Genomic DNA, 22655 nt, shown 5'->3' on the forward strand with positions numbered 1-22655 from the left:
GAAATGGATGAAGTTATGCACATTTGTATAAAAATAAAAATGTGTTATTTGCTCTACAGCATACTGTGGACAGGGCACTGCAAGCACTGAAGAGCTGCAGAGTGCCTGCCTGGGATCCCAGCACCTAGCAGCCAAAGGCAGAGCTCTTCACACACAAAGAAAAGCACATCCAGTTACTCTCACAGTCATATCATACCAGTTCCAGCCTAACTGGTCACAAACAATGAAGGAATGCCTTAATTTGTGCATTCAACTTAAGCCCCTATCAAAGACTCCTTGTTTTTAAAGAGGAGGTGTTTACCACTTGCTGCAAATCAGACCTAAGCACACAGTCTTGGCTGAACAGCCCAATCTTGACAGTCCAAAACCACTAGCTGCTAGACTGAAAAGTCAGGATCTTTTATTCTCTTTTTTCATAGGTAGTATTTTTCCCACTGACTGAGCCTACAGAGTGAGAAACTCACTTTGCATTTGTATCAAAAGGACATAACCTGCCAACCTTACACACCAAGTTCAGCTCCTCATCTAGCAAAAATAAGCACAGGTCACTAGCTTTAATGACACTCAGAAAGCTCACTCCAAATGGGGATTCAGACTATGGTAAGAACACAATTTTGGGCTACTTCATTCTATTTATTCCATTATTCTTTATTCTACTCCATTCCAGTAAGGTTCCTAATGGCAGAAGAGTGTTACTCACTGCAACCAACGGTGAGACCATCTGACCGCGAGCCCCTCCACATGCCGGCACAGTGATGCCATCCGCATCCCCTCACACATCTCCAAAGACCATTCCTGCCCAGGGCACATACTGACACGAAGTAGTATTATCTCTGCTTCTCCGTCATCTCTGCTCACATCTCTCCTCAGGAAACAGCTCTTCTTTACCAGCCACTTCCATAGGATTCCTGGCTCAAGGGGGGGAAAGAGAGAGCTGTTAACACTGACATATTAGAAATACAATTTAAGCGGCTGCTATTTGCGCTATATTTTCAGACGACTCTTTTTTCCCCTCAGACTGATCACAATTTCTATAATATTATTCTTTCTCCTAGGTCAAACAATATCTGTTGTACAAAAGGGAAAGTCAACTCATTTGCATTATCAAGTTTACATCTTTCCATTCATATTTTATGATATTTTACTGTTCCTCACTAGGCATTGCCCTGCTCTGCCCTCCAATACTTCATGAATTACTTGGTCCATAACAAGATCTTGGCGTGACTTTAGCATCAGTAACCACTGCACAGGCCTTAACCTGATAAACTACAACTGCTCCAAAGCAGTTACAGGCTGTGTCCATACCACCCCGAGAAGCGGGGATCGGAGCAGCCATGGGTGCAGCACCCTCCTCCCACCCTTGCTGCCTGCTCCGTAAGTGCAACGGCTGCATCGACAACCTGCCGTCCCTGCTGCTGCAGAGGGCTTGCTCTGGCCACAACAGAAGTCACTGGTGGCTGCCTTTAACTACCAGTGTAGGCACAACTATAATCTGTCAGAAAAACATATAGAGACATAATGTCAGCAACTGCAAACTAGCATCACTCTCTGAAGTATGCTGTCAGCTACACCAGCTGGGCATCGAGCCCTGGGCTGGCTGCAGGACTGGTACCAGCAAGCAAGGGTACTCTGTCCTCTTAGGGCTCACAAACAGTGAACCAAACCAATCCAGAAAGTGAAAATCAATTTCCTACATCTGAAGCTGATTTAGTCCAGCAAGAGCAAAGCTATTCAAACTCATGGAGGGCTCTGCAGCTCTGGCCTTGGCCTCTGTGCCTGAAGACAGCTGGCAGCACTCAATGCCTTTGTTTCACTCTTCTGCTTCTCAAAGAATAGAGCCAGAGGGAAAAAAAAAAAATAAAAGGAAAAATCCCAGCTCTTTGGAGGGGCAAGATGAAATCAATGGCATTGATTTCATCCCAGCTGGCATTTCATACACTGAAACGCCAATCTCTCCCCCTCCAAGTCAAAAGGAGCTGCGAGTTAGAGCAAGCAGGACAGAGGAAGATAATAGTGTTTGCCCAGATGTGTTCATCGTGAGCAAAGATGTTATTCTCGTGTTTGGTCGCTTCTGAGAAGAGCAATTGTTCAGCCATCAGAGGGCAAATCCACACAAGAGCCAATGAAGAAAGGACTCTCTTGCCTAGAAGGACAGGTAGGGACCTCAGGAAGCCAAGGAACACTGATGATGTCCCATCACTTTTCCTGTGCCTCATACCTGACCTTTGGTGCTCACTTTCCTCCTCTGCTACTACCTCTGCTTTTCAAGCAATAACGAGGATCAGACCTGTATTAGTTTCCATCACATCTTTCATAAAAAAATGCTTGACTTTTCCATAAGGTTTTACTCTAAGAAAATGACAATTTACAAACATGAAAATCTTTGCTGGTACTTCCTTAGGTTAAGGAAAAAAAAGGCTATCTCCATATGTTCACGTTTGTTCTTTTAGGTAAATAAGCATGTTCCCTGTAATTCTACTAAACTGCTAGGAAGTGATGGATTTCCACAGCAGGCTTTCTCCCCCTGAAGACTGTACAAAGAGCCCTCATGCACAGAAAAGAGCACACAATGTGAACAACCATGTGCAGAACTGATTTTCACTCTGGTCTGAACCTTCAGCACTTTTCTGAGAAGCAGCAAAAGCTTTATTGCTGATCATGAGAGCAGTAATTTTGCTAGCACACAGCTGGCCACAGGAACGTCCCCCCATTTGTGTACGCTGTCTGCTGCGGATGCAATCTCAGAGGAGCACACAGCCACCACTGTGAGCCCTCCTGCTCCCAGACACAGCTCAGGTAGGAACATAAAGCTGGCCTAACTTCACTTCCAGAGGTGACATGAAGGACACTTACCTGCTGAAACACAGAAGTTGCTCCTCACAACAACATTCCCTTTGTGACACCAAACTAATATACGTCCTGAGGTGAGGGTGCAACCTGCCTGCCATCTCACAGTAGCGCAGGGAGCTCTAGGTGGGAGGACACGGAGGCTTCTCTACCATCTCTGATGCTCCAGGGATGCTGCCCAACCCACTGAGTGGCTTATACCCAGAAAGGTGAAGTCTTGCAGGCCTTCAGTCAATACACAATCCAAAGGCCAAATATCTGCAAAGATGAAATGTTCCCAACATCATTTCTTTCACCTAGATTTTCTTGGTCAAACTTGCCGGGGAACGGGCACTTCTTCTGCGGTCGGTAACAATCGGAGCACCCTGCGCCCAGCACCTGCCCCTTTGCTCCACTATCAGCTCCGTCCCACCTCCAGACTCTGTTGTGTCCAAGACAAGACACCCCAGAGTGGGGGATGTTTCAGAGGGAGGTTGTGGACTTGCTTCTATAGCCTAGAATTATAGTGATCCTGGTCTAGAAAAAACTGCTGGGAGTTGCGAAAGAGCAGGATTTTTTACAATGGCTTGAATAGTGGATGGTTCCAGCCTAGTCAAAAAGCCTCACAAGAAGTGCCTGATTTTGGAGCCTGAAGTATTTCTGTTCCCAAAGGGCACTAGGGTATGGAGAATCATGCCACAGTTTTTACGGTTAACTGAACATTTCTTTTCAGTCTCTGAAGGGCTTGGGGTATGTTTGAATTGTGAATGATGGCTCACATCCCAGCTCTGTGTGTGACATACTGCTCTAGTGACAAAGTTCACACACTGAGCCTCAGTCAAGAATCCACACGTAGCCTGAAAGTTGCTGGCACCCGCAGTGTATAATTAAGATCATACGAGACTCGGCATTTCTTTCCCTTGCCCAGCTACATCCAAGAAAAAGGCCAAATTGCTCTCTTTGCCCTTAAGATTTGGAAGGTAAATACTATCATTTGAATTTTCCCTACATACCTTCACTTCTAGCTGTAATTTCTATTTAAATGTTTCTTTAGACTCTCCACACCAAGCATTGTCATGGTACATTATGGCATGACCATTTCCCACAAGATAGCAAGGCAATAGTTTCAAAAGCGGCTAAAAGAGTTAAAAGCATAAGTCCCCAGTCAAAATCCTTCCAGGATTAACGGTTCTATGAGCAGGGAAGTTACATGAGCAGCACAACATGGATCCTCACCTCAGTGGTGCCAAGAGATTATTCTGGCAAGCTACTCCAAAGACCTGAATTTAAAGGGATAAAAGGTTGGTTTGGCAAGTTGAAATAGCAAAGATAATTCCACAGATTTTATAGCAATAGCCAGTTCTGCTCCAAGGGATTTAAACAGCAAGAATAGTAGCAAGTTTTCCTCTGCTTATTAGACACCTATCTCATTGTTTTGTGCATCAGTCTGTTGATTGTTGTATCAGCTAATGAAAAGAAAAAAAGCACTATTTAGAGAAATATTAATTGCTATCATTTAAGCTGCTGTCGTGATTGTGACTTATAACTAACAGCTTAAGGTACATACAAACCTAATATGCTCAGCCTTCCTCCAGTGGTCGGGGCTGGCTAAGAGAGGAGCAGAAGAAATGGGTATTATGACAGTTTGTCAACTGCATTTCTCACCTGGCACAACTGTGTTGTATTGACTAGCTCTGGGCATTGATGGACAGGTTTACCGTAATCCAAGGGAAAGCAAAATAAGATTGTCTCTTGTACAGCTCAAATGAAATCAGCTGTCAACTTGCTGAACTTGCTCTGAATGTACGCCAGTGAAAACAAAGGAATATTTTGGTATTGAATTTTTATGATTGGAAGCAGCCATAGCATTGTGAACTCCTTTGAGTGTGGAAGGAAAGCCACATCTGAGAGTTCCAATGGTCAGTTTGTGTAATATTCCATGCCCTGTCTTCAGTTTGATTGCTGAGCTTCTCCTCTTCCGCAGTAACGACTTTGACTTTCTTTTCATCCAGATCTATCGGGAGAAAAGTATTGCTTGACTTCCTGCACAGTCTGTGAAACTTGTACTACTTAAAGCAGCAACCCCTTCACTGGAGATGGGGCTCCTTGAGAAGTCAGAAGCAGCAAGGTGACTAAATAGTCTCACTTCCCAGGCATGGGTGGAAGAGAAGCAATATACTAGGGAAAGACAAACGAACCCCCAGACTGGAGGTAGGAGAGAAAGAGGGAAGGAAAGAGGAAAAACTAAAAGAGAAAGAAGAGATGGAGGGAAGACAGCAAGAGAAAGACAGAGAGAAATAAGTACTCTGAAGAAAAATATACCTGACTTCAAAATTCCCAATTTCTGTTAGAGCTTAAAGGGAAACCCATGTGTTCCTCAGATTTCCTCTGTAGATAATGAAGGGGCAGAGTGGGTGGAAGCCTGTGGAGGAAAACCCAGCGCTCTCACATTTGTTCACAGGCTGAGTTCTGCAGGGCTGCTCTTTGTTGCCTTGTGCTACAGCACACTGGCACAGTGGCCAACGCTGCTGACAGTATTCCAGGTGGGATCTAATGCCTTCTGCAGTCACAGACACATCATCTCTTTCGTTTTTTATCCTGTCGCTCCATTAATGCAGCCTTGTCTCTTGCTTGCCCTTTTACTACAGCTGTGATCGAGGCAGACAGTTTCAATGATTTTTCCAAAAGAAACTAACCCCCCCATCAAATCCCTCTCTTAATCCCTTTGCTGAATGCTTGCGCTGCTTTGCACATATTCCCCAGTCTGATTCCCTGCTTGCAGATTAATCACTTTACATTTGTCCGCATTGAACTCCATTTTGCCATTTCTTAGCTGAGTCCTTGAAGAGATTTTTGGCCCTGGTGAATCTGCTTAGGTTGTGCCTGGTCCTGGGAAGGCGTTACGCAAAATTATCTCTTCCCTCAGCCCACTGCAAAGCTGGAGTAACTTCTCAGACAGCAGCAACTTCACATTTACACAGTGTTTCTAAGGAGCAGGCTCACTGTTTTCAAAGCCCAGCAAATAAGACGGACAGGTCTGAAACATGTGGCAGCACTGGCAGCCCCTCACCATGGCCCCAGAGGCACCAGTGACTCCAGACTTGGGCCGATGATGCTCCCACCCAACAGAGACATGAAAGAGCTCCCAGCTGATCAGGCTGGGAAGTCAGAAAGGGGTCTAGTTAGGATGTTTTGCTGCTGGTGGTGCCAAACTTGGGCTGCCTTAGTGACATGAGCATGGTGGGGCACTTTTGTGCTGCCTGGATTAAGCATTACAGAGGTCCTGAAACAGTCCCAAGAACAGCCTTCTGCCAGCTTGAAAAGTTTTCATCTGTGCTTATTGTCTCATACCTGCCCTTGAGCTGGTTTTGATCCAACAGCTTCTATTACCTCCTCTTCCTTTACCTTTTGCCTTAGCTATTAATCTCTGATGTGGAACTTTGTGAAATGCTCTTTGAAACTCTAAGCGCACTGCTGAATTCCCCTTATCTAGCCTGGCAGTAATATCTTCAAAGAACTCCAGGAGGTTAGTTAAGTATGACCTCCTCTAGCTTCAAGCTCAGCTTCCCAGCAAGCCCTTCACTTCATTGCTAGAGATGAGAGGAAGAGGACGGGGAACTCTGGGACAAAGAGGCACATCACTGCTACAATAAAGCCAGCAGCAGACACAGCACCGCTCCTGCTGCCCAGCACATTTTTAAATTACATTGGTGACACCACACTCTCCCACTGCACCTTCTGTTTTACAAGGACCCAATGCAAATCATGTCTCGCAGGCAAGCTGCCACTACCCACACAGGGGAGGACTCTCAAAGAGGCACCAGGGATTCCTGAAATAAAGCTGAGGACCCAGCTGCACATCCTGCACCTTTGGATACCCCCCTCAAGCCCCTCTAATACCTGCCTGTTGCCAGGTTCTCACCTTTCGTGTCCTCCAACCATGGAGCCATTATAGATTTATTTAATGCTACATGAATTGTTTTCACCTCGAAGGTGCCCAAACACTAGAACAAGCCTTCCAGAGAGGTATCTCTATCCTTGCAGATACCTGAAAATCAGCCAAAGTCCTGAGCAACACTGCCTAACTTCAACGTTGGCCCTGATTTGAGAAGGAAAGTGGACTGCAGGATATACTAGAATAAGGCTTATTGGTGATTTTTATCTTCGCTTTGGTCCCAGCCCCACCTTCCAGATCTTAATTGGTGAGTCCAGGAACCCAAGCCTAATCATAACCTGTCCACTGCCCTTCCAGAACCTCAGCTGGGATTAGGTAGAGCTTGGTGGGTTCCCTCCCTTCTGCATCAGCCCCACGCAGTATTTAAAGTTTATCTCTGCAACGGAGTCCACATTTTACTTCCACCTCCACTTCTGATGTGCAGAATTTGCCCTTGCACTGTGCTTCCTCACAGAGCACCTTGCTGTGTTTCCATTCACACATCATCTCTTGCTGGTTTCTCATTTACATCACAATACCGGAGTTGCTGTTTACACTGAGCTGCACAAAGGTATGTTTTACATCTTACTGTGGTGTGATCATTAGCATCACACTGCTGGCCCCAGGGAGTTTCATGACTGGATTCAGATCCATCTGTCCTGTGTTCCCAACAGGGGTTCCCCCTGCAGGTCTGAATATTTTGGCAGGAGACAATTCAAAATGTGCAAAACACTAGATGTCAGGCAGAATGCGTTACCTTAAATGATGATCTATTATATGAATGTGCTTGTTGTTTTGTGTCTTACCTCTTTAAAGAGCAGCCTCTTCAGAAATCATGGTGCAATCTACGGTCCATCACAATAAAAGTGCTAGGTATACCTGCAGTGAGGAAAACTCCTTTACCGTTCTCAATTTATAGATAAAATCCCCCCAAAAGAATAAAAAAAGACATGAGATAGATTTCCTTATTTACAGCTGACACAAGGTAGCAGATTTTGGTGCATAGTCTTTATAGGTTTGCATCTCAAAGGCATATACAATGTTTCTACCATTCGTATCTGCATAGTCTGTTTGGAAACTAAAATAAAGACACACACGGTGATGCTTCAGATTTAACCCACAGAGCCACGGACTGATACAGCTCTGAGCGTTCATCGTGGGGGGAACCAGGTGTTTCAAATGTGCTAGCAGCCACACCGTCCACAGGCGGTGGGATCTGGGCAGGAAAAAGAAGACATCTGCTTTGGAAGTAAACATCCACCTGGCAACCCAGGGGAAAACACGAGCTATGGAGAAAAATGAGGATGGTGAATGTGTCTTTTCCTTACAGCAAGTCCTGTAGAGGTTCTGTCACTTTGAAGGTTGGTGTCAGTGGGGGATAGTCCTTTTTGATTTCTCCTCAGTTGTATTTACACCTAGGGCTTACTGCAGCTGCCCTTGAATTCCCTTCCACTGCGTCTACCTACGATTTGCTCAAGTACATTAGAACAGATCCCTCAGGATCAGAATTTAAGGAAATTGTGTGGATGGACAAAATCCAGCAATTTTTTTACCTTCATGTGTGAGAACAAAACTTAGCTCACTTTCTGTTCTCTCCTCTTCTGTGTCCTTGGAGGCAAGAGGCACCTTCATCTGCCCCGGTGGGAAATGTCTCTTCAGCTTTGAGGACAAAAAGTCATTCCTGACACTTGGCACAGAGTAGGCCCAAAACTACAACCTGAAAATGGCTGGGTTCTATGAAGAAAACATGAAAAAGAAAAATTACTAGTGGAATAATAAATTTGACAGAACGCATCCTAAACAATAGCAATCTCTGCAGGCTTCTCAGAAGTTGCAAGGCACACACTTGCAAACAGAAGTGCCCTCAGGAGAGATCCACAACACAAACTGGGCCCCTAGGCTGGCTTTGGGCTGCATCCTTTCATCTGTAATACACAGCTCAGGCTGACCTTTAACTAGGGAAAATAAAAAAGGGATGTGACTGTTACCAAGTCACACAGAGGGGAAAAAATAAGGTGTGAATTATGATGGGGAAGAATGGAGAATATTTAGCAAATCCTAGGAGGCAGAATATTTTGAGAACACTTCTGCAGGGGGCAGGCACGCTAGCAGCACTGGTTTTGCAGAAGTGGTTGCTTTGGTGCAGGTTTGCCACTGGGTTTCCCTAAATTTTCTCAGTATATGTGCCTGAAGTCTGAGATTTCAAAATGCACAGGCGCTTTCGAAAATTTTGATTCCTTATATGTTCCCGTGGTGCTCCGATAGCTGTGTAGCCTTGAATTTACTTAGCATTAAGTGCTGCTACAAGGGTCAAGACAGGTGTCTGTCTAGGAAGTTGCTGGGTCCAGATCTGGTAGATTGAGGCCCCAGGATCTGGCAGAGAAACTCCATCTCACCCTCTACCCTCACCTGCAGGAGACAAGCTCAAAAAGAAAGGGAGATTCCTCAGTATCTGCTCAACGCTCATAGATGAGAAAAGAATAAAAGAATCTCAGGATCCTTCTTTTTCCTTCAGCATAGGGCTACAAAGTCAATACAATAGTGTTGCACGGATACTTAAAGTGGCTTTAAACAAGCTGTGGTACAGCCAGCAAGACAGTGATGATGGCAGCACGTTATCCAGCATAGGCTGGATAATAATCATCACCAACATATTCACTTTGTTGGGAGAGCTCTGCAATCAGTGGTGGCCACTGCCTATCCTTTGCTACATTGCTCACCCTACACAGGGTAGGTGGCCTACAGCTAGTTCAGCTGCACTCGTACCTACTCCCGCCTACGGGAGGAACAGAAAAACCCTCCCAGCTGACGTACCTCCACACGTCTCGTCTGCTTGGCAGACTCAGGCATGGCTCCACGATCCCTGCCCTCGCTGACAGGCCCAAAGCCGCCTTTGCTTGGGGCTGCAGGGGAGAGCCCAGAGACTGCACTTGCTATGACGCAACTTCATGCCAGTCAGAAAGGCCGAGCGGAGGAAGGTGGGGAAAAAAAAATCACTGAGAATTAATCAAGCCATCATCAGTGGCTCCAGGTGCAATAGCTGTACAAGAAAAACAAATAAATCAACCCGTGGTTAAAAATAGCCCTTTTGATTACTGTCTTCAGTCTTCGTCTGAAGACAGCGTAACGACAGAACGTTCTCTCAGGAACTAACCCTTGTCCAATATTTTACCACTCCTGCCCTTAGAGCCAGTCAATACTCGCAGAAGATAGAGAGGTGGATTGATTAGAGGTGAAAGATACCCGTGCTGCACGCACTTGCTCCTGCTGGGCCCAGCACGCTGCCCGCAGGGGTCACGGGAGGGATCCGCAGAGCCCGAGGGCCGTCAAGCGAGTCCAGCGGTCAGCCGGCCGGTCAAAGGCAGAGAGTACTCATTTTGGAGACCTGACATCTTAGGAAACATTTCTGTGTGTATCGTGCCTGACGCCGGGAGCTGCAGCCGGGCACCTCGAGGAACTCATGCCTGCCTCCGTCTGCACACCCCTGTTTGGGAAACACCTCCCGCAGCTGCGCCGCCTCTGAGGCTGCCGTTCCGGTGCTCTCTGCTAGTGCTCAGGTTGTGACGGTGTCCATAAAATACGAGAAGTATAAAAGATATAAAGCAGGAATACAAACATTACATTGTCGGGTTTATTAACTCCTTTAGACGCATTTTTAAATGTTACCCCATCCGTAAGAGGAAAATCGCGTGCGCCGGTGTTACCATTGCTAAGCGGACTCTGCAGCAGGCTCTCTCGCCTAGCCAGGAAATCTAAGTTTAACGCTCAGAACTCAGCAAACCTGCTCCAACCGTTCGCACCCCGTCGGTGCACTGGCGGGACCCATCTGCGCGGGGTATCCGTCCCCCACTCGGACAGCCCCGCGCCGCCGCCAGGGGGCGATCGGATGTGGGCGGGGCGGGGCGGGGCTAAGAGAGGGGCGGGGCGCGGGGCGGGGCAGGGGACACTGCCACCTGCCGGCCTGCCCCGCGCTGCAGGCACCGCACGCCGGGCCTCCCCGTGCGGGAGCGGCTCCGTCCGTCCAAGTGCGGCAGCCCAGGCCCTGCAGGTACCACTGACCAACAGCCGTGTGGGTACCACTGACCAATGGCCGTGCGGGTACCGCTGACCAACGGCCGTGCAGGTACCACTGACCAACACCCGTGTGGGTACCGCTGACCAACGGCCGCCTGACCAACGGCCGTGCGGGTACCGCTGACCAACCTCCGTGCAAGTAGCACTGACCAACGGCCGTGTGGGTAGCGCTAACCTCCATGTGGTAGTGCTAACCAGTGACTGTGCAGGTAGTGCTAATCAGCCTCCATGTGGGTAGCGCTAACCTCCGTATTGGTAGCACTAACCTCCGTGCGGGTAGCGCTAACGTCCATGTAGGTAGCACTAACCAACAACCGTGCAGGTACCACTAACATCCATGCAGGTAGCACTAACCTCCATGTGGGTACCACTAACCAACCTCCATGCAGGTAGCACTAACCCACAACCGTGCAGGTAGCACCCACGTTAAACAAGCAGCCCCAGCGATACCCTGGCAGTGATGAAGCGTGGAGAACTGTGGGTGTTCCCGTTGTCCACCTTAATGGCTGATCCTTCCTGGAACCTGACCAGGCTCATGGCCACAATTAAGTCTTGAGGCAGTAGATGCGACAGGTTAATCATAGGGCCTGTTTCTGAAAACCCAGGTGGCCTCAGTTAATTTTAAAAGTGGCATCTTACCATCTTGATATTTTCTTGAGAAAGGGCAAACAGGAGCGACAGTGTCTGCTTTCACACTCTTCAATACTTTGATACAGTCTTTGATACGGTCTTTATTACACTTTCTTTATTACTCACCCCAGTTGTTAGTTCATCCAGGCTTTTCAGTCTCTCCTCACGTGAAAGTGTTCCCCTGAATCCAGCCTGTGGATCCTAAGGGCCCACCTTCTTACACGAGGTGTCCATCGTATTTAACCCATTCTCACTAGTGCCAGGGATCCCAGTGAAGCCCTTCAGCCCTGCCGACCCCAACATTTGCACTGCCAGGCCTCACGTATCCCATAGGGTCAGCTCAGATGTGCAGTCCTTCCTTTCCTGCGTTTATTCAAGCAATATCATCACCATTGCACTGTAACCCAGAATCATCTAAACTCCATTTGAAGTGTAACACAGGGCCAGCTCCTCCTTCTCTTTAAAGAGGAAAAATCACTCTGATTATGCTCCTTGCTTGCAGTTTGTGTTTGGTTGCCCCAGCATCCATGTGCAGCTCAGTGTTTACATAGGATACACAACCTGTAAATCTCAGATTTGATTATACAGAAAGATGTTCCAGGAATGTTACACATAAATAAATGGCCTCAGTGTAGTCTGATTCATCCAGACTAATTTTTTCAGACTTCTGACCTCATGTCATTTGCCCAAGAATGTTCTCATTTGTCTAAGTACCATCAACACCGACAGCAACAAGTCCTCACCCCAAAACTACATGCCCTCCTGCTGGCACCTGGCTCAAGGAGGCTCAGGTCGTTATGAAGAATGAGAGCTGGAGCTTTTCCGAGCCTGCAGGGAGGAGGTACCTGGGTCCCTGCAGGAAAACCTTGAGAAATGGGTAGCTTTTGTGAAATCATGCTCCCAAACCGGTCTTCTGTCTCACTACATAGTGAGTCACTGACCCGGCTGCACAGAAGAACCGGAAACCGCAATCCTGCACTGTCCAGACCTCCTTCAGTGGCTCAGCACACCACAGCCTCACAACATGAGCAACGACATCCCACCAGAAACTCACTGCCCGAAAGCCTCTTCATCCACGCAGTGCAGCCCCTTCCCTTACACCGTAAGAGTCACAGTTATGGATGGCGTCTTGCTTCTTCCCATCCTCCATCCATCCAGCACGACGTATTCTCCTGGCCACCACCACATTCGGCAGAAGTGCCAAACTCAGTCCTAGGATAATGGAAGAAATTTAAGTAATAGTTGGACATTTCCACAATATAATAACCAGTAGTGATAGTGTATCATGCTGACACATCAAACTCTGAGGATGGGCTGGCGCATGTGGTGGGAGTCTGGTGGCAAAGAATCAGCTTCTAAACAAGCAGCAATAAACACGCAGTTTGACCTGAGCATGACAACGAAGTCCTAATGCCGCTGGGTTACTTCTTGCTTTTTAATCTATACAGTTCAATACAACCCATCTTTGCGGCATGTATCCACCAATACGTCACGTCCCCTCTAACTGTTTGTGGGACTGGCAGCTCTACTTACTCCTACTGTCAAAATAAAGATAGGAAAGGAAGGTTTTTGGAAACATGACTAAAGTCTTCAACATAACTTGAAAACTACGGGGCAAAATATACAGGGTGACAGTTCCAGAAATGGGACTATATGAGTTAAACCAACAAAGGAACATGGCTCAATCTTTTGTGTTCTTCTGGAGGGCTTTTACGTCATTTAATGGGCCATGCTCTGCCCACAAACCCATTTTCACAAGCCTTCAGTAGCTTTCGTCTTTTGTGTATTTTAAATTAAGGCTTAAGCCATCCAGCTCGTGAAGGAACTGACTGGTGCACAGACTGAGGCACTGCCGTCTCCTCACTTCTGGAGACAAGCGACAAAAAGAAGTCCTGCACAAAAACACCACCACGGGGCTTTGCCACGTTGCAGGCATTTCTTGCAGCAGCCTTCCAGTGCCTGGCTTACCTGTTATACCTACAGCAATACGCTGTTTCTAATGAGACTACCTTTTATCTTCTCCAAATTCATGTAATTTTGCATCATAGTGATCAATGACCTCACTGGCAGTTAATTTCTTCTGACAAAGGCCTGCGTGGTGTCCATCGGTGGGTGGCACAGCAGCCTTGAAACTGCGGAATGTCGCTGCCTAAGAGCGCGGGCCTCATTAAAAAGAACAGGCCAACAGTTAGAAATGTAACCACAGCCTTGCAAAAGGCTAGTTCGAGCTCATGATCTGCTAAATACAGCTTGTGTAGTCTTGGGGAAGTCATTAAACTCCAGAGATTGCATTTAATTAATGGTGCAGCTAAGCACCGCCTGGAATTTGCAAAAGTATCAAGGTAGCTGTTTGGAGAAAATCTCTGTTCTCAGTGGCTTCATTCTCCAGTGGTAAAAACGAAGAGAAAGAGCTCATCCCACCTTACAGGGAAGCTGTGAAGAGAAACTCACTGAAAACTGTGACACTATGGTAATGGAGATTCTTTTGAGTTTTGGCTATTTCCTTCACTGATGGGCTTATTAATGTAAAAAACATTCATGAAGGAAATAAAATACAAATATTTATCTTCATATTTCCATTAAAAATTCAGAACATCATTATTTTTAGCTATGTTAAAAACATCATGTATTTCAGAGTGGGATCACTTCTCCATCTTTACTAATAATTCCCTATTGTGAACAAGAAGAGTATCATTTTCCTTACACCTTTAGGGAACAAACAATTTTCCCATTTTCTACGACACTAATATACTTTTAATGGCTGTAAATTGTGCACACATAAGAAGTGAAAGTTTCCTATCATTTCAATCTACATGAAAGTTTCAGCTATGGCATTTACCTTATTCTGACTCACCAATTTTAAAATTACAGGAATGCCCCCACAGATCTTTTGAATTAAAATAAGATACAGCTTCAAGTCTAAAGTGTGAAGTTAGCATCCCGCGGTAGGTAAATTGTGTACAAAACCAGATTCCAGCATTTTTTCCACATTGAAACGAGCATTTCTTGAGAAAATTTGCGTGGTACCAACAGCCCACATGTATCAAATAACCTGATTTGGAGCAGGACCTTGATTCGTCACCGCAGCAGGAGGGAGGGTAGCTGAATCAGAAATGAAGGATGGTTTGCATGAGCCCACCAACCAGCAGCAAAGGAGAAAGCAGCAGCTGTGATGAGACTCAAGGCCACACCAGTTCCCCTTAAGACCCCTCTTATATTGCAGTATAAAATCCACACCCTTTGTCAGAATTTATATTGCAGTCAGAGGCCAATTTAGTTTTACCCTGTTTGTGACAGTAGATCTACTGCTGCAGTCTACAGCCCCACATTAGCACATTTCCATCTCTGCTGTCTGGCTGTGACCTAACGGTGAGGCACCGACTGTTACTAATCCAATTACTAGTAGCTGGAATACATGCACAGGAATGGCCCATCCTAGGATTTCTCTGTTAGCAAGACCTCGTTGGAGAAAAGAATGTGCAGTTGTGTGAGCACAGTGTGTCACCACTGAGTCTCAGGCCTATGGTTTCCAAAACATCTGCTAACACCTTATTGCAGCTTCCGTATTGTGGAGTAACACGCACCCAAAATGAAGCAAGCACAGGCTATCTGCGCTCAGTGCTTGAAGACGGTGCTTCTGCATTGAACCTCTGTCCTTTTATTAAAGGTCATTCATCAAGTGCAATGTCAAAACACAACTTGTCTCCTAAGCTGGTGGTACAATATGTCCCACATGTACCCAGGAAACCTCCCAGTAACTGGGAGGGAACAGCATGTTCCATTTTGCAGAGGGAAAAAAAAAAGACAGAGACAGATGTCACCACGCAGCAGATAAATTCCAAAGATACGTCTTCTGGAGGAGAACAATACATTCATAATACAATTATGGCAGAATGGGAAAAAGACTGATAAACTAAATAGCCTTAACTCACTCCCCAAGTTCTAAGTGGTGATGTGTTCACTGGTTTAGCTTTCCACCAAGATTACAGCTGTGTGACATTGGAGCCTATGAATTTAGATAGCTCATTGGTTGTAGCAGACTAAACACGTACCCATATCAAGTAGGTTTTCAGATCCTTCAAACATGAGGAGAATTCAGGCGGAGTATCATGTGCTACTGCCGCCTGGAGTCTCTGACACAACTCAGAATTTCTATTACAGCTTTTACACAGAACTTTCAGACTTCATTAATTCTGGTGCAATTATGATTCTTCTTTCACTTTTTTAAGGTTATGTGTGACAAAAAAATTATGCTTTCAATTTGTAAAACCAAATACCTACGTGGGACCTGTCGCCACCAACAGAAGCTCCAAACAATCACACTGATGGGGTTAATTGGCATTTTAAAATAAATCACTGCCTCCAGATTGATTTATTTTCCCCCCTCTCTTTGCACAACATTACTGTGTTTCTCTATAATTATTCAATGCTAAGTTCATGGTTTTGAAGCAGACGACTGCAGACTTAGGAAATGGTGTTTGATTTGTTGCCATGGAAACATCTTGCTGTAGATGTACTCTAATCCCATGACAACTCTGTCTCTTAAGAACCATTTTTTCTGACATAATAAAAATCTGATCAAGGTCAGATTTAATAACAATCTCAGTTCCCAGACTTTATTTCGTAAAGGTTTAGCGGAGTTATTTTTTTCCGAAGGGATTCTCTGGAAACTTTGTTTGTTTTCTTAGCTGGATTGGAATTTATTCCCTAAAATACATAAACCTGGTGTGGTGTCATGTTAATTTACAGTGTACCTTTTGTTATGGTATAATTGCATCATTAAAATAAAGTTACTTATAATTGTTTATATTGTCTTGACAGATGTTAACATTTTACATAACATTGTTCCCACTAATACACACATTTGGGATATCAATAACGCTTATCATTTCCTAACAACTGGTGTTTACATAGTAGCAAATGCCAGCGTAGTTTAACTTTCATTTCGTACTGTCATGTTTTTCTGAAGTATTTATCACAGGTACATTCAAACCTGGAGGACTGGAGACAAGTGCCAATGCTTTACGTGTTCCACCATAGAAAAAAAACCCCAACATATGAACGACAGAGTCATATTAACACAAAAAAGTGACTTGGCAATGAGGAACTTGCCAAGAACTCAGGTAAGAGTTTGGGGAATTTTTCTCCCTCCTTGGCACTGCTGTATTTGCCTTCTGGCAGATGGGTATCCACTGCGGCCTTTGAACAGCAATAGCTCCGTAGGAAAAGAGGCTCAGTTAATGCGACTCAGCTATGTACTTACGGTTGGACTTTCAAAAGACAGCTAGCTCCTGACAATGCTGACAGACAAACAAAGAGATTTCAGAAACACCTTTTCATCAGTTCCAGTCGAGCCTCTGGGCAACTGAGTCCTTAGGATCATATGGTCCCAACGGGTGGGGGGGGAAACAAACTTAGATGGTCTGCAGTGGGGACTTCTCCATTTATGCTACTTGTCCAGCATGACTTTACAGCCCCTAGAGAGAGAGGTTTTACACGTTCATCTCACCCTAAGGCACATACCAAAAAGGGATCAGATAAATCACTGTCTATAAAACACATTGTTTCCATTGATTCTGAAAGGAATCCAAACTAACTCAGAGGCAAAGGTCTCAGATCTTCTATTCTAGAAGCACCGTCTGCACACCAGGTCCAAGGCAGTGAAGAGAACATTTGTGAAGAATACACCCTTCCTACAGCATGAATTTATGTTCCCACATCTGTTTAGTCTTATGTCTATCAATGGCTCTATCAGAGAAAATGTATAATTAACTCATTCTGTCAATGTGAATAGCAGTCCTGGAACTCCTTAATACATTGCATCATATTTTTTTGCATCACAACTATCCATATTTCTTCTTATTCCCCCAAGCACAGCTTCAAACATATAGAAGATCTTCTTGTCTGTATCTCTTTAACCATCCAACACCGGACTATGTGATCTGCTCTGGAAATTGATATTGCGTCCTTGTAACTGGCATTCACCAACCTGTATCACCGTACTGTTTTGGATCCACTCAGAGGCCACAGAGGATTATGCAAGATACTCTACAAGTTACATGGCAGACAGTCCTCACCTCAGAAGGATGGGTAATGACCTCTGCCTGGTATGGTCTCTGGCAGTCAAGTTCAACCAGTGAAGTATCACAGCAAAGACGATTTCTGGGACCATTGTGAAAACATAAGGAGTTTGTTCAGCAAACATTTATATTGTCATGCAATACTACCACCAAGATATACGAAGCCACAGAAACCGTCATTTAAAGTAAGGATTGTAACAAATTTTGTACATTATTAACTTGTTCAAAAACAACAGCTTTTCCATGCTTATTTTCAAGTGTGACACCACAGGAAGAATATAAACCCTTCTTACAGTCCAGAAAGAATGGAGCTACATCTGTTCTTTGACATTACAGGTGATAAAGCATCACTTTGATGGCTCAGCTGAGATCAGAGCACATCCTAGGTACCACACAGACACACACTAAGATACAGCATCTGCCCTGCAGAGCTTTCATTTTAAGTACCGTAAGATGGAGAGAAAAAGGAATTATTCATATTCCTGTACTACAGGTCAGGAAGCTGGGCTTTAAGTACAAGATTGTCTTTTTTTTTTGCATTATCAGTATAAACAGGGATTATTGACAGTATTATTGTGACCAAATAAGAAGAGCTGAGACAGCTTCAGTGAAGATTATATTGTGGCATACGAATTATTTAAAGCATACATGTTTGGCCCGTAGGCACAGAGACAGAAAATACCGGCATTACCACTGTCGAACTTTCAGGCACTGATGGCAAACCCTGCGCCCTTTCTGCTGGATGTTGTAAACATGCATACATTTACACACACCAAAAGATGGTTTCTGCTCTGGAAAGCAAAGGGTCCCATGAGGATACAGCTGCAAGAGCCACGCGTTGGTAAATACAGCATCATTGTGCTGTCAGTCTTTCAGCAGTCAATTGCCAGGTGAAAATGCAATATAGCAGAAAAGGCCACCCCGCAGGAGAAGTTAGCCAGGCACTCCGCAGCAAAGAGAACAGCAAACCCCATTCACCCAGGCTGCCCTGCCATCTCCCTCAACAGAGTCAGTGAAAAGGTTTGAGCTCGTCTCCACGCCTACCTTCAAGCCTAAAGAAAGAGGGTTTTAGTAACTTTTCACAGTGAGGGGACGGATATTGTACAACAGCTAAGTGGTGTGCAAACGTAGAACAAAAGGACACTATTGAAACTACAGAGCTCAGAAGTTGCTCCTACGTTAAAGATGATCGATGACTATTTTTCTCCTTTTGCGTAGTCCAAGCAGGCTCCCTGTTCTGCCCTGTTAAAGCTCTAGACCTTGATCATTAAGTACCAGAAATAAGTTACAGACAGAAGCATCAGTTCCAAATATTGGCTGATTTTCTCTTATTTCCTCTTGGAAGGAACATCACTCCTCAGCTATTTTTACTCAAACATTTTCTGTTGAAAAATAAAAATGACCTAAAAAAATCTGGTTTGTTTTGTTTTGTTTTTTTTGGGGGGGGCAGGAAGGGATTTCAGAGCCCATGCTTGGAGCACTAGTAAAGCAAAGTTGCCTTGACAACAGTAGCCATCTTTACATGGTAATTCTCTGTGCAGGGCAGAAGGCTGGTTTAATTCCTCCTTTTTCCTCTCTGTCTGGCACGACATCCCCTCCCACCCCCAGGTAAGGTTCTGTCATGTGTACACTGGTTTTCCATCAGCGTGTACCCGGGGTACAGCTTGATCTCATTGACTAAATCTGGAGTTTTAATAGATGTTATTTGACTTTTAAAAGCATCTCGTATGAAAATTTTCAGATTTAATTGACAGAGATTCAGTTTCAAAGTCGAGCTCTCCCCTTCAGAAATTGCTGATGGCATTTCATCCCAAACAGAGTTAACCTCATCAACAGCCGAAACCTGGCTGCCGGCGCAGCCGCTCGCGGCTCCGGGCCGCGCGGAGCCGCTCCCCGCGCTTCACAGCTCCGGGGCTGCGGGTTAAACTTCTTCGGGACGCTGCCGTGCCCAAACACGCGTCCTGGCAGGAAGCCGGCATCAAAGGCACGGGGCTGGCGGCACCTTGGCTGCTTTGAAACCGGAGCAGAAGAAGTGACGCTTTAATTTGCAGCAGTTACCGGGGGGGGGGGGGGGGGGGGACGACGGACGGGACGGGACGGACACACAGCGCAAACCGCGACGGGGAGACGGGGCCGCTGCCCCCGCCACGCCCCGCCCGCGCCGGGCCCAGCGCGCGCTCACGGCTCCCTCTAGCGGCCGCGCGGGGCTCGGGCGGCAGCAGCCCTGGGGGCCCTGAGGGAGAGCCGGCATCGCGAGCGGCGGGAAGGCGCTCGGAGCCCCGTCCGACCCGGCCTCGAACGGCTCCAGGGACGGGGCAGCGACCGCCTCTCTGGGCAACCTGTGCCAGTGCCTCGCCGCCCTCTTCAGAAAACACCTCTTCCTTATCTTCACTCTAAATCTCCCCTTTTTCTGTTGAAAGCCATTACCCCTTGTCCACTCGCAACAGGCCCTGATAAAAAGTCTGTCCCCATCTTTCCTACAAGCCCCCTTCAACCGCTGAAAGGCCACCATAGGGTCTCCCCGGAGCCTTCTCCAGGCTGCTCAGTCCAAGCTAGCAATGAAGCAGGCATCGGGGTCTGGGCTGGCTGGAAAGCAGCGGTCCTTCTCTGTGCGATACTCTGTATTCTTTCTACTGAAAAAAAAAAACAGTGAGAGGAATTGTTTCCCATCACAAAACAACGACCAGCCAAATAAAATCATCCTTTATGATAAAAATGTCGTCATATTGGGTGTTGGAGGGGCTTCCAAGAAAGATTTTGAAGTTTTCGAGGACAGCAGGCATTTTTCACCAATCCTTCGCTGCAATTTTCCATTCAGTAAACGCGGTTTTCACGGATTGTCTTTAAATAGCTCTAGTTACAACAACGGCACCCACACATCTTTAGGGTCACCTTTACAGAAACCGAAGCATAAATCCACAACAAAAGAATTGTGGAAATGTTTGTTAAATCATGGAGGCTCCACTCTTCCAGCAACCCTCCTCAAGGGACAGGCAATGACCTAGGATGGCGAAGTTGGTTACACACACGCACACAGTCCCTCCACCAAACAGCCGAACGCTGCGCTGTGACAGATGGGTACACACCTGCGTCCTCCTTCTCCTCCTCCACCTCTAACACCCAGGGGCAGCACTTTGAGGACCAATTTGTACAATATCTGGCCCCTGTCACCTCAATACGCAGAACCAGCAATCTTACTTCCTCAGTTTAAAGGTTTAAGGCAGACCCTTGCGGGTTAGTCAAGGGAAGTCGGTGGCAAATACGACTGGAAGGGATCTCCCCACCACGAGTAAGCGCACACGTTGGCCACCTGCAGCCAGACCCAGCCCGCAGGCACTGCTGGATCCCCATGCGCTGCTGGAGGAAAACAACGCAGCAACAGCTAGGAACGAAGACAAAGTAGATGCGTGCTTGTGTATAAACACAGACAGAAAATCAGAAACAATGATTAAGCACACAAACTTGAAATGTAATTTTAAAAGATTCAGGAAGAATTGTAAAATGTCTTGGTTAAATACCATTTTGGTGTAAGGAAATATTTTATTGCCATCAGATTTTGAAAAAGCAGGAATTTATTTATGGCCTTCTTTTTCCACAGTGAAAAAATTCATGGGCAAATACTCCAGTTTTTCCATTTACAAAACTGTGGGCCATTTATTTTCATTGAAATTGTTATTCTTGGTTAATAATACAAAAACATACTTATAATTTCGTAATCTTTTTTAACCACATTTTTAAATGCATGAAATAAAGACTGAACACTTCTGAATTGGATAATGACATAAAAGTAATTTTTTCTTTTAAAATAAGTCTTTCTTTTAAGGTCACTTCTTCTGTCAAGTGACAGGGTAATCTATAGGACTGCTTAAGACATCCTGATCTACCGGAGCTTTGGCCCGGATATGTTGAGTAACCTACTACAAGGCAGCTGTTATTCGGCCTCGGTTTCCCTCATTGTACAAGTGTACCACGACTCCATATTTAAAAAGCACTCTAAGGCCTGCAGATGAAGCAAACCATACGATGATTGCCATCAATCAGAGCAGCATCCAAGCAACTAATGGCAAAACGTGGCTCATCTCCCAGATTAGTGTTTGGACAAACATGCATAGAAACAAATAATCAGACAAGGGAAACCTGTTTTCATAGGAATCACATGTAATAATAAGGATATTCATTATACTTTTTGGAGGATAAAAGAAAATAAAGATGAGTGGACATACATCTAACTTCTCTTACAGAGTTCTATTTTGTTTGTAAAGTCAGCTGGCCCCTATTCCTCCTACTCAGAGGAATCTTTGATAATTCACATGTGAAATTAAAGGCATCTTATTTATTCAGTTATTTATTATTCTCTGTAAACTGAGTTAGGAATTTGTCCCTGTGAATAATGTTAGCCATAATAGTTAATTTACTCCTATTCATTGGCAGTAATAAAAATGTACAAGGGGATGCAGAAACATTATTATTTCTTGCTTGAAGTGCAATTTCATGTGGTGAGAAAAACATGCTAATATGCTGCAAAGTGCTACAGGAATTTAGTTCTCAAAGGAATGGTGGTATTAAATGTATTCTGACAAGAAGGGGCTTTGGAAGGGAAACATTTATCTTCATAAAGTCATTAAATTTACTGAGCAGCACCGCATTCTTACTGCAATCTGCTCACTCCATTAAAGGCAGAGCTGTGGAACGGTCTCTGCTGTGTTCGGAGCATCTACATTTTTGAAAATTGTAATAATGGGGGGAAAGAAGACTCAAGGAGGGGGAAATAATATATCCTTCTTTAAAAGAACCCTCTGCACTAAAAAAAAAAACCAACACCTCAGAAATCACCACTCAAAAAGAAGTTTCACTGCCTACCTCTGGAAAGAAACACATTCTAGGGAAATTTTGAAAGCTAAGACCTTAAAATGCTGAAATGAGGACTAATGGCTTTGAAGGCATTGGCAGCACATAACTGGCATGTGAGGGATGCTCAAGGTAAAGGGGCGGGAAGAGCAGCTTTGCACATTCATATCTGGCCTGTAACTACTTTCTCATGTTCGATCGCATAGCAATAAAACAGAATTAGGGCAAGCAGATAACCCTTGAAATTGGAGACGCTGTTCTTG

At 45.3% G+C, this 22655-nt stretch overlaps 1 long non-coding RNA gene across 1 annotated transcript; it reads right to left on the reverse strand.

The window, feature by feature from the left end:
- Positions 1–7566: 7566 nt before the first annotated feature.
- LOC142363098 (uncharacterized) lies at positions 7567–9688 on the reverse strand. The gene is made up of 3 exons (XR_012765490.1): positions 9575–9688; positions 8344–8494; positions 7567–7639 (listed from the first exon to the last, which is right to left on the reverse strand). It is a non-coding gene; the product is annotated as an uncharacterized LOC142363098 (long non-coding RNA).
- Between the last annotated feature and the right edge of the window lie 12967 nt (positions 9689–22655).

This window comes from Opisthocomus hoazin, chromosome 14, assembly GCF_030867145.1.
Source record: "Opisthocomus hoazin isolate bOpiHoa1 chromosome 14, bOpiHoa1.hap1, whole genome shotgun sequence".
NCBI classification, from domain to species: Eukaryota; Metazoa; Chordata; class Aves; order Opisthocomiformes; family Opisthocomidae; genus Opisthocomus; species Opisthocomus hoazin.